The sequence below is a fragment of the Equus przewalskii genome, chromosome 18, assembly GCF_037783145.1.
Source record: "Equus przewalskii isolate Varuska chromosome 18, EquPr2, whole genome shotgun sequence".
In the NCBI taxonomy this organism is placed as follows: domain Eukaryota; kingdom Metazoa; phylum Chordata; class Mammalia; order Perissodactyla; family Equidae; genus Equus; species Equus przewalskii.
The window spans coordinates 57512435-57527178 of record NC_091848.1 but is presented as its reverse complement, the minus strand read 5'-3'; the positions used below and the strand labels follow the sequence as shown (position 1 = coordinate 57527178).

At 40.5% G+C, this 14744-nt stretch overlaps 1 long non-coding RNA gene across 7 annotated transcripts in view; it reads right to left on the bottom strand.

The window, feature by feature from the left end:
• LOC103551414 (uncharacterized) overlaps positions 1 to 14744 on the bottom strand; it is a 327409-nt gene that overhangs the window by 105054 nt on the left and 207611 nt on the right. The gene's annotated exons all lie outside the window — the stretch shown is intronic.

The following is a 14744-nucleotide window of genomic DNA, read 5'->3' as shown; positions in this document are numbered from 1 at the left end:
ATGTCCTCTCCATCTTCCTGGGAGCTCTGCATCACAGAGCTAAGGAGACCATGCAAATGGGGAAAGTGATTTGTCCAAGATGGGAAGCTGGCAAAACAGGCTAACCTTGAATTGAACAGAGTCCGCACCCATAAGAAAGAGTCCAAAGCCGCGACTAATGCAGCCAAAAGCAAGTTTCTGAAATCACAATGACAGATTCATGACAGGATCCTAGCGATATCAAATGCCACGCTATCTAAAACCATGTTTTCATTTTAAAAATTATCCTCATAGCATTCTTGGAGTCTGCTACCCACTTTAGCAAGATAAAGAAACTAGGTCCAAATATTAACTCCTTTGCTGTAGTCTGCATAGTGAGTCAAAGATGGAGTTGGAATTGCTAAAATGTCTCTGACTAAATGGAAAAGATAAGCAAAATCCAAAGGAGGAAAAAAAGAATCTGAGTGGGAGTCCCCAGAAATAATGCCTTCTATTTGTTCATGCATATTTACACATGATTACAGTTAATACCTGTAACAGTGTGTGGAGGTCTTACTATCCTTACTTGGCTCATGAGCAAACCAAGCTTCCAGAGGCTCAATGCGTTGTCACTAATAGCAGTGCCCAGACATAAACGAAGGAGGAACTAGAAGCCCACGCTCTTTCTTACAAATACCATCCAAGAGAAAGATACTGGATGGTAGGTCCCTGGAGGCCAGGGCTGTGGATGCCACATCACTACTATCTGCCCAACACTTAATCCAATGCTGCACAGAGGAGGGCCTCAGAGACGGCTGGGAAACGAAGGAAGGCAGTGTGGTGACCGGCAGCTCTCCGTGTGCTCCGTTACCAGGCGTAACACGAGGCAGCACACATTTCGACAAACTCCTCAAGTGATTCTAGGCAGAGGTGTTAAACCTTGGGGACATAGCTGAATCACCGGTAGAGTTTTTAAAAACTCTGACATCCTGGCCATACACCAGCACCTAGACCCGCTGTTGCGGGACTCCTGCCATAGGGGACCGCTGCGGCCCCCCTTTGTGCGAGGTCTCACTACGGAATCTTTTAATCCCGTTGAAACAGAGCTTTGAGGACATCACTGAGCAGAGTCCAAATGGTTCTGCTCTTTTTTTTCCTATTATACAAGATATTAAGTAATAAATAAATGATACCCAAAACTTTCCAGCCTTCTGACATGAGTGAATTCAGTCCTGGACCATGAGCAGACCTGGTTTCTCTAGTAACAGGGTGCACCCAAAGAAGTTTTGTTCACAGGTGACAGTCAAACTCTGTTGGTGGAGGAGCAACAGGCAATTGAGAACCTTCTTGTTGTGTTGGAGAGGTCTATGTGCTTGTAGGTAGAGCCCGAAGTTGAAGGTTCATGAGGATATGAGACCATAACCTTCTTATCTCATTCTCTACTCTAAGGGCTTTGTTTTTCTCTATCTAATAGAAATCTAAGACAATGAGCACTCATAATTCTAAAGAGAGCTGGAGTTTGAATGAACTCTGCGAACATTACACATTCTCCCTTGTAGCAGTTTATTTTCAGCAAAAGGGGCGCAGAGGTCTAGGTGAGTTAAGAACAACAGCCACAGTTTATTGAACCCATCTGTTTTCTTAAAAAGGTGAAATTGTTGCTGATGTTGCGCAGGCTTCTCTTAAGTCCATCTCAGGGGGATGGGCCAGACACACAGACTTTTGAAAGAGGTCCAGAGGTCATTTGGATGGACACCAGAAATGATGATCGATGTTCTGTATCAAACTCCAAATCCTCCTGTAGGTGAACTGTGGCCAACCTTTCATTGATCCGTCACAGAATGAGTGTGAGTCTTGAATCCACAACACCCTTCATTGTCTTAATGAAGCCCCCCTTTTCAGTTCTCCTAATTAAAAAGGGACTAGTGAAATCTAGGAAGGGTAAGGTACAAAAAAAAAAAGACTTTGAAATTATAGCTAAAAGGAATTGGAATAATAACAAATTATTTTAAATGGTCTAATGGTAGAATTTTCTCAAAAGGAGAAAAACAAATGTTCAAGTAGCCCTTTTGAAAGACGGTCCCAACAATGAGGTCAGTCAAGCAAGTGGCATTTTTCCTTGGAATTCATTGAGGTATTCAGGTCATAATTGGCTGTGGCATTTGGGAAAATAAAAGGGAAGAAACTTGGCTCTTGGAAAGGAGGGAAAAATTATCTCAATGCCCCAGAAGTTCTCTTTCAAATGCCAGATTTGCAGTGGGACGTTTAGAGTTAGAATTTCCAGTAAAGAAGAGAATATAGATTTCAAACAAGGGAGAAGGTCAAGGAGATGGACAAAAAGAGAAATGAAAACTCTAGAAAAAACAGTCTGAGATAGTTGAATGCTCTCATAATCTAACTGAGTCATAGGAAACAATGATGTCGTGTCTAAATGTTAAGTTGGGGGCAGGGGTCTTGTGCTTAAAATCTGATTACACATTTGTAAAACAGGTGCACTGAAAGAACTCCACTCTCATTAAAAAGTCTCATTTATCAAGTTTAACATGATAATTCTTTATCATATTCCATCCTTGGAATCTGTCTTGCTTGCTTTTTATATTCTTTCCTTGAGAAGATTGAGGATTATTAGTATCCGTAATCCATCACTTGATCATATATTTCAGGAGTACCCACTATGTGCCTGGCATGTAAGAACCACAAAAGAAGTAAAGCATGATGCCTACTCACGGGAAACTTAAAATCCAGTTGTAGAAAGAGAACTTAAGTACATGCATATATTAAGTGACAATTGTCCACGTGATGCCAATCGGAAGTATAATGTAATTTCTGGATTGGGAGGGACCAATGTGGGTTAGGGTATTTGGGGAAGACCTCAGAGGGAGTTTGGGCCTGATCTAGACCTTAATGAATGGAACGGAGGTGGGAGGCGTTAAGTAAGAGAACGTGAAATGAGCTCAGAGGCAGTAAAAAGCTCAGAGGTAAAAGGAAATGAGTCTCTGCCTGAACACTGGGCTTGAAACACATATAGAGATTTGGGGTACGAGTCATGGAAAATGCTTGTGGTACAGTGGAATGAGCTCAGGTTTTGAGACTGAATTCTGATTTTGCCACTATGACCTCAGCTTTCATCTCATATGTGTTGAAAAAAGCAAAAAATTTAGATTTACTTATTTGAAAATGGCTCCTGACATCTCTGCTTGAATATTGCTGCTCAGCCTCCGTGCTTCTCCAAACTGCTTCTACCCCTAGCCGAGGACCATTGTCCCTCTCCCCAGTGCAGGTCATTACCCAGAGCTCTTAGTCGCCCTCCATTTGCTGGGCTGATGGATAGAGAGAGTCACGTTGAACAAGATGCAGTCCTGCCCTGACTCTTTCTTTTTCCCAAAGTGCCGTCAGACGAGGCTGTGTAGGTACAACAGGCTTAAGGCACTGGTGCTCAGTCTGGGCAGCAGATTAGAATTGCCTGGGGAGTTTCTAAAATACTCATGTTCAGAACACTGAATCACAATCTCTGGAGGGTGGAACCCAAACATTAGGATTTTCTAAAGCTCCCAGGTGATTCCAATGTGCAGCCAGGGTGGAGAACTGCAGCTTGAAAGCAATCATCTGGGAGATTCTGGTAGACAGTAATGTGTGTCACACTCCAGCTTCCACAAAATGATCCAGGGGGAGAGAGACTTTTAGTGCTAGAGGTCCTGCAATCCAGCCTGGGTAGTGCGGGCCCTTTTAGCCCGGTTCTCTTTAAGATCTGTGCACTAGTAGGGGTTTCAGAGCAGCCTCTTCCCTCCCTGGATTGGCTAATGAGTAACTGTTGAACCAAACACAAGCGTGGCTCCCAAGGATACATATCTATTCTCAGAGATTGTGCAGTCTAAGCTCACGAAGGGACTAGGAATATATTCATAACTGCCTCGTAATTTCTCACAAATGAGTTGACATGTTACACAATTATGCAGAGGTGTGTTCATTTCTTCCCTTGTTTTAGCTCTCTCATCCTATGCCTTTTTCAGTTTGTGGCCACTTGTGGCCCACTCAAAAGTAAGGAAAAAGCTCAGTGCTGAGTCGCATCCAGTTAATGGCACTCTTAGCCATACAAAGAACAGCTGGAGTTTGAGGATCACCCCTCAACAGAATTAATGCTCAAACACTTTCGTTTCTCTGGGAGGGTTCAGAAGGTAGGGTTGTGTTCTTCTAGATAGGACCTGTGCAACCTTTGGCTGAGTTTCTTAGCCTTTCTGAGCCTCAGTCTTCTCATCTAGAAAAAGATAATAGCATCAAACTGTGCGATCATTAGGCTATGATGTCTCATTTATGAAACAACGTAGAAAAAGCACAGCAGAGGCACTATGGGAGTGTTCGAAAGTTTATCATTATTATTCCAATTTGGAAAGATAAGTCAGCTTTTCATTTGAAGTAAGAAAAGAAAACAGAAAAAAAGAGAAGGAAGGATGGAAAGAGAAGGGAGAAATAAAATTCCTATTATTTGAATGCCCACTACTTGCCAAACCCTGTGTTAAGCTCTTTATAGGTATATTATGTTATTAATACCTACCCATGCAACAGGTATGAACATGATCGTTTTTATTTATTTTTTTTATTTTTATTTTTTTGGTGAGGAAGTTTGGCCCTGAGCTAACATCTGTTGCCAACCTTCCTCTTTTTGCTTGAGGAAGATTGTTGTTGAGTTAACATCTGTACCGATCTTCCTCTATTCCCTATGTGGGACACCACCTCAGCATGGCTTGATGAGCAGTGTGTAGGTCCATGCCTGGGATCCCAACTGGTGAAACCTTGGCCACCGAAGTGGAGCATGTGAACCCAACAACTATGCCACCAGACCAGCCCCAATATGATCATTTATATAGGTGAGAAAACTGAAACCTAAAGTGTTTAATCGAGAGGAAGTAACTAAGCCAAGATTAGAAAATAGATGTTAGGCAACCTTTATTTGTGACCTTACCTTGGGCTGTCTCTCTCACCCATGCCATTAGATGCCTGTGGTTTCCACATAGCTTTCAGACTCTTGCTGCTGTCTAGGAGGTCCGGAGCCTGGAGAGATGATCAGAGTTCCTGTACATACGTATGTGTGTGTGTTGTGTGTGTGTAGGCATGTATGTATTGCTCAGGTGGAGAGAGGAATTCAGGTTGAGTTAATTCTATTCCTTCATGGTGTATTTCCTCCAGTAGTTCATGCAAGACTCATCTCACTTTATTATTTCTTTTATTCTCATTTATCACAATTTCCCACTTCTATGACACTTGCCCTTCCATGGGCTCCCATCCTAATGTGTTTTCAGTTTATCCTTTATTTAGTGGCATTCTTAGAAAAGCTATATTGACTGGTGTGTGTGTGTGTGTGTGTGTAAATGCATAGTATGGTGAACATCATATGTTTCCAACTTTTTCACTCAATATTAATTTTAAAAATCTACCCATGTTACTGTGCACTTTGAGTACTTCTTCTCTTGTTGCATATATTCCTTAGTGTGCACTAAACCGCGTCCCCCAGTGGCAGACACCAAGTTTGGCTGCAGTACCTCAGGGCCACAAACAACACGATTCCCCTGTAGACTTGCATGAGACTTTTTCTGGGGTATCCGTCTAGAGGTGGAACTTTAGCCCACATGGTGAACTTGTTTTAAGTGAGTGCTGCTCACTAGAACGGTCTACACGCAATCTACTTGCTCAGGAGGCTTCCAACAACACTCCCACATGGCCGCCAGCACTCAGCGTTGTCCGGACATGTTATTGTAAAATAACGCTCACCTCTATTAACATTAAGATCTAAAAAAGAGAGAGAGATGGTCCAAAAAAGCACATTTCATAAATTAAATTCAGTTCTTAAAACAGCTTGGTTGTGATCTCTTTACTATAAGAGACTGGAAACAGTATGGAGACACAGTTTTTGTCTCCACTGAAGAAGAGGCTATCACATGCCCTCTGTCTGGAAGGATGGTTAGTGCTTTAATTAATGAGAAGACATGAAGCTTTCTTTTGTAACCACTGAGGACTTCAAAAATAATTTTTAAATGAGAGAGTGAGATGAGCACTAGTGACTTGGGCGCCTGGTCGGCCTGCCAAAGACAAAATGAGGACACTGGAGTTTCACATCAGGACATGGACCCGACAAGGCTACAGTGGCAAACAAGACACAAACAGTCCATGACCTCATGTAACTTCCAGGACGGTGGAGAAGATAAGATGGAAAGCAAACAGTCATTACGAAAGAGACCTGCGAGTCTGAGAGCTGAGTAGTCTCACTGAAACAAACCTTTGAACCATCTGGATCTCAGAGCCGGGCCACATGGGATCTGTAGCTTATGGGTTCTTATTACCCAGTTTAGAAGATGTTCCCAATTCCCCTGTCTGCAAGAAAGACAGAGTTCCTTGCTTGAAGAAGCTGCTTCCCAACTCACAATATATCCAGGTCCTTGTTCTTTTTTTTTTTTTTTTTTTTTTTGAAGCAACATGCTCTTAATTTGAATTTGTCTGGCATGTCCAGATCCACCTTTTTGGCCAGAACATTATTCAAAGATTAATGGTCCTGAGAGAATAATGTTCTTCACACTAGATTTCTGAGGAGCTGTGCAATCTCTTTCCTACTCAGCAGCGAGAGTGATGAGCTGGAACAAAAGCAACCTTGACAGGAATTGTCCTCATCTATTATTTTCCCTCCATCTCGAGAGGATCCAGTGGGATCTTGAACTTGCCCCTTCAGCTAAGTATTTGGAAAGTACTTTGACTCCTGGCAACTTACCCAGTAGTCTGATCAATGTGACTTAGCTACCTTAGTTCTGGTTTGTGGGAAACAGCAGAATTTTCTATGGTTATTTTGTGCACTGTTACAAAAAAGAAATCTCTTCTTTCCCATGTGTGGGCTCTGTAGACAGGAAGGATTGTGAAGGAAAAATTGTATGGTAACAACAAATCTGACTGACCCCTGGGATTTCAAGTATGACGAGCAGTGCTTTTCTTTCCAATTTACAGATTTCATGGTGTTTAGAAGTAACTGGTAGGTTTTCTTTCAAGTCTATTAGAAAATATTGGTGTGTGACTTACTGTTGCTGTGACACATGGAATAAATCTCAGCGAAAGAGCTGCTCACTCTCTACATGGTATACGGGTTATTATCTGTGTTAAATGAAAAGATACTGTGCTTTTTATTTTACTTTGTAGAATTGAAAGTGTCTGACAAAGGATGTACTGAGATTAGGGAACTCTGGCATTCACTTCTTTACAGCCATCTTTATGGCTAATAGCGTCATGGAAATTATGAAGCTGAGTGGATCCTATAAGGATACCATTCACGGGACACTTGCTTCATTGTAGGCACTACATCAGTTGCTCATTCATCTATATATTTAACAAATATCCAGTGAGTACTTACTATATGATGGGCATTCTGCTGAATACTGAGGCTATAACGGTAAGACTTAGTCCCTAGCCAGTGAGGAAGACAGAACCTAAACAGAAAACACCCAGATCATCGTAAAAAAGGTTTAGAATGGTATAATAAAGAAACAGAGCACCACGGGAGAATAGGTGAGTAAGGCTAAGGACATGAAGACACAGAAGATTATGTTCAAGCTGAGACCTGAAGGATGAACAGGAGTTATGCAGGAAAAGAGAGAAAAGGGGAGTGATTTATAGGCTACAGGAATAGCCTTTGGGAAGATTTCAAGTCGAAAGAAAGATTATAGCACATTCAAGGAGCTTAAATGAGTCCCGGTTTCCTGCAGCTGGTGTGTGCGATCAGCCACAACACGTGAGCAGCGGCCGTAATGTGAAAGTCTTTGTAAACCTGGTTTAGGACTTTAGAATTTATCCTAACACCACATTAGATAGGTAGTATTATCTTCATTCAACAGATAAGAAAATTGGCTTAGAGAGGTTAAATATGTTCACCTTTATCCATCAAGTCACTGGTCAAGCCAGGTTTGTAAACAAGTACAGTCTAGCTCCAAAATCTATGACTTTGACCTTTTAATTGATGGCCTGTCTTCTAATCCACATAAAACTTAGCCACTGGGTGGCCTTATCTTGATGAAGAGTTATATTCAGAGAAACTTTGATCCCACAGTCAAACGTGATTTTTTTAATTGACTTTTTTTTTAAAGATTTTTTTTAAAATTTTTTTTCCTTTTTCTCTCCAAAGTCCCCCAGTACATAGTTGTATATTCTTTGTTGTGGGCCCTTCTAGTTGTGGCATGTGGGACACTGCCTCAGTGTGGTTTGATGAGCAGTGCCATGTCTGTGCCCAGGATTCGAACCAACGAAACACTGGGTCGCCTGCAGCGGAGCGCGTGAACTTAACCACTTGGCCACGGGGCCAGCCCCTCAAACGTGATTTTTTAAAGATTAAATATATACTACTGTCCCTCAAGAAAATTCCAAGAAAATATGAATTTCTAATCATATTTCAAAGTCAAGCTTTACACCCCCTTTTCCACCTCTTTTGACCTCAGTCACCCTCATGCTTGTAAGGCATTTCCCAGGGCTCTCCTCTTCCCACACTCTAAACACATATGCCCTAAGCCTTGTCCAAAGGCACTAACATGCCTTCATTCACTAACCCTTGCTGTAATTTTCTTTGTTTGCTGCTAGTAACTCTCTGGCTACTCTAGTCTCAATTCAGCATCATCTGCAGATGCTCTAGTTCAAGCCTCTCTCTTTCCTCCAATTGGCACAGGCAGATTAAACTAGATGGAACTCTCCCTGACAATTCCCTGTTGGAGGACATAACTACCAAAATGACCACGGCAGAGGAGAACGCAGACCTAAGTTAAACCTTGTGGATGAGGTATATGAATGGGGTGTAACTGAGAGCCCAGTGTCTTGGAAACAGGACTGCTTCTCTGCAAAAACAAAACACCAATTCCATGTATTCTGGAGTGGGAATCACATAGAGTAGCTGGCCAGCCAGTACAGTAAATCTCTTGGGGGTGGGGGGAATATGGTTTGCTATGTGCAGCTCTGGGAAAAGCAAGCCATTTCCTGAATGCCCCTGCCCCAGAGAGAAACTGCAAGCCATTCCCACTTTCCCCTAAGTAGAAAAAGGCTTCCTCTGAAATGCCTCGACAGAGGAGCTTCAATCTGCCAAACATATCACCACCAATTACCCGGAGAAAAACTCCAATGCCATCCTTTACGGCCCCGCCCACACCTCTGAGAAGAGCAGAGAGCACAGCTCCTGGAAGGGTCGTCCAAGTCGTTTATAACAACTGTCTGCTCCCTTTTTTATTGCTGAATGGTATTTGATGGTATGTGTATATGACAGTTTTTTAAACCATCTTTCTGTAGAAATGAAGCTAGATTAGTGATTACCAAGAGTTAGTGTTGTGGAGGGCAGTTGGTGCAGAGTGAGGAGGGTGTGGTCATGAAAAGGCAACAGGAGGGATTACCGTGGTGTTGGACCTGTTCAGCACCTCAACTGAGGTGTTGGAGACCTGAACCAACACGTGATTTAATTGTATAGAACTTAAAACACACACACACACAAATAAGGAGGAGTAAAACTGGGAAAGCTGAATAAAATGGGTGGATTATATCAATGTCAATATCCTGGTGTAATATTATACTACAGTTTTGCAAAATGTTACCATTGGGCAAAATTTGGCAAAGTGTCTACTGGATCTCTCTGCATAGCCACTTACACTGCATATATTTATCTCATTGAAAATCTCAGTTAAACAAAAAGGTAAAGGACTGTGGCAGCCAGCCTCCACAGCGGCTCCCATTGAGCCTGCACCCTGTCATTCACCTCTCGTGTAGGTCATAAAAGAACTTCCACCTCCCTTTCCTTCCATCCTACTTTCCTCTGGATCATGCACTTCAGGGAAGCGACCCACGTCTCCTCAAATTTCTCATCTACAGCAATGGAAAATAAAAGAGAGAGCTATAAGACTTACTAACAAGAAAAAGTACCATTATAAAGATGCTTCTCCTTCCCCAAGATAGCCCTTAGTTTCAGATCTCACAAGGATTCAAAAATTATACACCCTTTGTCTCCATGTATTCTGGCTGAAGCAACTATCTGAGAAAGCACTCTAACCAAGAAAGTTATGTACGAACTTTCTAGATAGAACAGGTGTTTAGAGAAGACAATCGTGTGTAATGAACCTAGTACCAGTCTTAGTGAAATCTGAATAAACGTTTTTAATGGAATTGAAAATTATAATATAGACAATAAGCAAGAATTTGTACCATAAAACAGACATTCTGTGAGGGAAAAAATATATTAACAAGGAAGCCAAATACTACTTCAGCAAACTCAGGAGATGGAAGACAGGTGAAAGGTTTATTTGGAAAGTCTAACCATCCTCAAGGTCCACTTCCTGTGAGGATAATGGGCAGGAATGGCCAAAAAAATACAGGGTGGGGATCATAACATTATTTCATTTTTATACACTTTTAGAGATAACTAGTACAGATAATATATTAAAGATAAGAAAGTCATCACTAATAAAAAGAAGATGCCTGGTCATACTTCCAAATTCAGAGGGAGAGAAAAGGAGTAGTCAGAAAAAAATATGAGAAGGTCCTTGCTTTACATTTCACAGCAAGGCAGAGATAAATGTCTATACTACATCCATCTGGCTCCAAAGCCCATGTATTTCTACACCATTATTTGGCCTCTGTCTATGATCCCAACATGTCTATACTAAAGACATTCCAGCTTAACAAGCACCTATCTTACATTTTCATCATTTCCAAGATCAGAGAACAAAGCAAATATTGTTAACGACTTACCCTAATAGGTTCCTTTGGCACTGTAAAGTATCAGGAGTAAGCAGTGACAAGAATACGCAAAGGAAAAAGAAAAACAGGAATTATATTTCATGGTTATAGTCATCGACGAAAGGAAAAATGCATTAGACTTGAGAACAGGACATCTGACTCATTCAGTGACCACCCAGGAGATCAAGAAGAAAGAGTCTCAGAGAATATGTGGTGTCCAGGAACACTCTAGACCTTTGGCCCTTTGATATTTGCTATATTTTTTTTCACACCATCCTTATTTATGTTACTAATAAAATAACAGCTATATGGCAGGTCTAAAGAGATGATCTATTTCTTAGAACATCGTGTTCAAATAATTCCAGCACTAGTAAGGAACCCTGCCAAAAACGAACCTGGAGATCTAAGGGTATACAGGGAGAGTAAATTAGGCTTGCAAAGAATTTTGAAGGAAAATTCTCTTTTTTAATTAAAATTTTATTTTTTGAAGAATTGTATCCCTCTTTCAGAAGAATGGTGCCTCTTATAGGATGTTTCTAAATATTCTGTGCCAGAAGAATCCTTTCCGCTCAGACAGCTCAGTACTGGTTCCTCCCCTAGTGGTGCCAAGTGCTGTGAATGAGGTTTCATGGAAGAGACGGGACTTGAACCAGGAGCTTTTGTACCAGGAAGAAGTACCACTTCTTAATATTACAACTAAAGCTCCAGGCACATGAGGCCCTGAATTATTTCTGTCCTGTGATGTATATGGCTATCACCTTGAAGTTTCTGAGCAAAAAGTCTCATGCCAACATTTGGTCCTTTCCATTCCAAAGTAGTCAGAACATTTTTTAAAATGACAAAGTTGAGCACAAATACCAAAAGATAGAAAAAGCTAGAGGCACTGGATAACAGGAAAAGATGAAAGACCTAATTCAAGTGGCTGGGCCAAATAATGACTAAGGAGAAATAATAACCATCTGCAAATATTTGAGGGAAATATGGAGCAAGAAGGGGAGAGGAATTTCTTTGAGTTATCCAAAGGGGTATAACTAAGAGAAACAAGATTAAATTGAGCAAAGAAAAATGTAGGCAGAGCGTGAGGGAGAAAATGACCACGTAATGGGATCTGTCAGTCTGTGGAACAGGCATCCACAGGACGTGGAGGAAACCCCATCACTTGAATCATTTTCAGCTAAGTGGAAAAATTGCTCTGTTAAAGAGGACTATCTATTAAAGAGGACTTGATGATGAGCCATGTGTCTTTTCCACCTGTAATTTCTATAGTTTTGGAAAAGAAAGAAGAGGAAAACTAAATAAGGGAGCAACCTGTAGACTATCTTGGAAAAAAATTTTTAAATCTAGAAACCACAGAATAGCAATGATGAGCAAAATGAACAAATGAGAGAGAAAACCCACGAAACCACATCAATTCCAAGAAATATGTAAAAATTTAAAGCAAGTCTAAAGAGAGAATGACTTCAAAGAGAGGTTGGGTATTTAAGGACTTTGTTTTCTATTCACAGTAAAATGTCAAACTCATCTCAACATTCCTCTGAAGTAATTGAAGGACTGCCATGATTATCCCTGAGTTACACTAATGCAGTTGTGTTCCTCTAGGACCCCAGCTAACCCGTATACTTCAGAATGATCTGGATGGCCTAATCAATCATCTATGGTGGCTGGACCCCTGAAATATTGGTTAGACAAAGAGCTAGACTGATATATATATAATTAAATCATTAGATATCACATAAATTCTATAAATACATGTTGATCACTGACTACAGGTAGAGTACCATGTCAGATAATGTCAAGGATACAAAGGTGAATAAATCTTGGCCAATTTTCTCCTTGAGCTTTGAGTCTATTGGAAAGCTAGACAGATGAGGAAACTTCATGGGTCTTTGGGGAACTAAGCACCAAAGCTCCTTCTTGGACAGAGATGTTCTTCCTACTCCTGCTCAAAGTCTCAGGGACTCAGCATGCTTTTCTCTTCTTTTAGTAGCTGTTTTCTGTCACTCTATCCCCTCTCCATAAACCCCAGCTTCCCCATTTCTTACTGCCATGAAGAAAAGGAGTCAATCCTTTTTCACTTTTCAGATTTAATCAGTACTGGGTATCAACAGGAATCCATAATAACAACCCATATTCATTGCGCGATTATGCTATGCCAGGTACTATACTGAGTCCTCCAAATGCACTATTTCTTTTAATCCATGTTGGAATTCTATGAGTTGAGTAATTATCCACATTACATAGATTATCAAATTAAGGCTTAAGTGATGTTTATAATTTGTCCAAGAGCAAACAAGAAGGAAGCAATGGAGCTATGATATGAGCATGTGTTGCTAGGGACTGATTTGTGTCCCCCTAAACCCAAATCCATATGGTGAAGTCCCAATCAGCAATGTGACTGTATTTGGAGATAGGGCCTTTTGGGAGGTACTTAAGGTTACATGAGGTCATAAAGGTAGACCCTAATCTGATGGGATCCATGTCCTTATAAGAAAAGGAAGAGACACCAGAGACGTCTCTCTCTCCGCACACAGAGATGAAAGGTCATGTGAAGACAGAATGAGAAGGGGGCCATCTCCAAGCCAAGAAGAGCAACCTCACCAGAAACCAACCCTGATGGCATCTTCATCTTGGCCTTCCAGCCTCCAGAACTGTGAGAAAATAAATATCTGTGTTTAAGCCACTCAGCCTGCGGTACTTTGCTATGGTGACCTGAACTAAGACTCATGTCACCTCACTCCACAGTCTTTTCTTTAAACCACTCCTCTATTCTGTGAATTCTTATTTAGATCTCTGCAGACATCTTGTTCTTAGGAAAACACAAGTCAAAGCACACAAAAAAGTGAAAGATTAGTTCCCACTCACACATCTTTCTCTGTTTAGTAGTTTCACATAAGGGGCAAAGGACTAATACAATTATCTTTAACAGTTGCTGGATGATTATCCAATCTTGTAACTATAAGAAAAAGGTGCTATAGAATTGCAGGCAAAGCTATTGACAAATAGCAACCTAGAAGAGTTAGTCCAGCTTAAAACTGAAGATGAGAATAACGCAAGGTTGATGCCAGAATAAACGCTCTAAGAGAAAATGGTTTTGAATAACAAATTCTAAAAGACCCTCAGCAAAAATTGCTGAAGCTTCCATATCTCTTTGCAAAAATAACTCTACACGGTCTGTAAAATGTTAAATGCAAAATGAAGTAGGTCATTATTTCAAATGATTTTGTCTGATTTCCCCACAAAAAAGGAGAACTTGACTTATACATCATTTCTTCCTAATATTCGTACATAGTTCCAAGTATAGCTATATTTCATTTAATAATCTAATTACATTTTCACTTAATAAATATACTTTTATAATTTTTAGTTTCATTTTTTAAAATAAAGGCCAACAGACATTTTATCCATTGTTAAAAGTCAAATTCTGGTCCCTATTGAAATAAATTCACCTTAAGTAGCCTTTTAGCAGAAGCAATAAAGTTTATAAACTCAGATAACACAAGTTCTTCATTTATAGTTCTCCATTTATTTCTCAGACAGTAAATGGAACTCTTTTGTATGTTGCCTCTACTTCCATTTTTAAGCAATAGATTAATCAATGAGCATCTCTCCTCTTCTTGTTTCTGTCACCACAAAAGAATATAGACAACAAAATATATTGTTTTATGTTAAAGTCCTAAACTCATTTAACAATTCTACAACTCTTTATTTTGGTTGAATCTGATGAGAATCCAGATGATAAAGGCATGCTCTCTGTTCTCCAATGGGACAGCTATTCAGGCTAAAGATGAATCCAACAGGTAGAGAGGAAACAGCTCTAAGAGCAAAACAGAACATTCTCTGGGTGTAGATAGTCATCGTTACAAGAAAGCATCCATGTACATTTATGAAGCAAATCTATATCCATGATGACAAGTAGAATAAAAGTTAATGTCCTGGGAAAATGCTGCCTTGGCAAGGTTCCCAATTCAATTTGGTCTCCTGGGTTCTTGAAAATATTATCTAAGACTCGTCAAGCCCACCTCTTCTGAGAGGAGTCATCTTTCAACCAG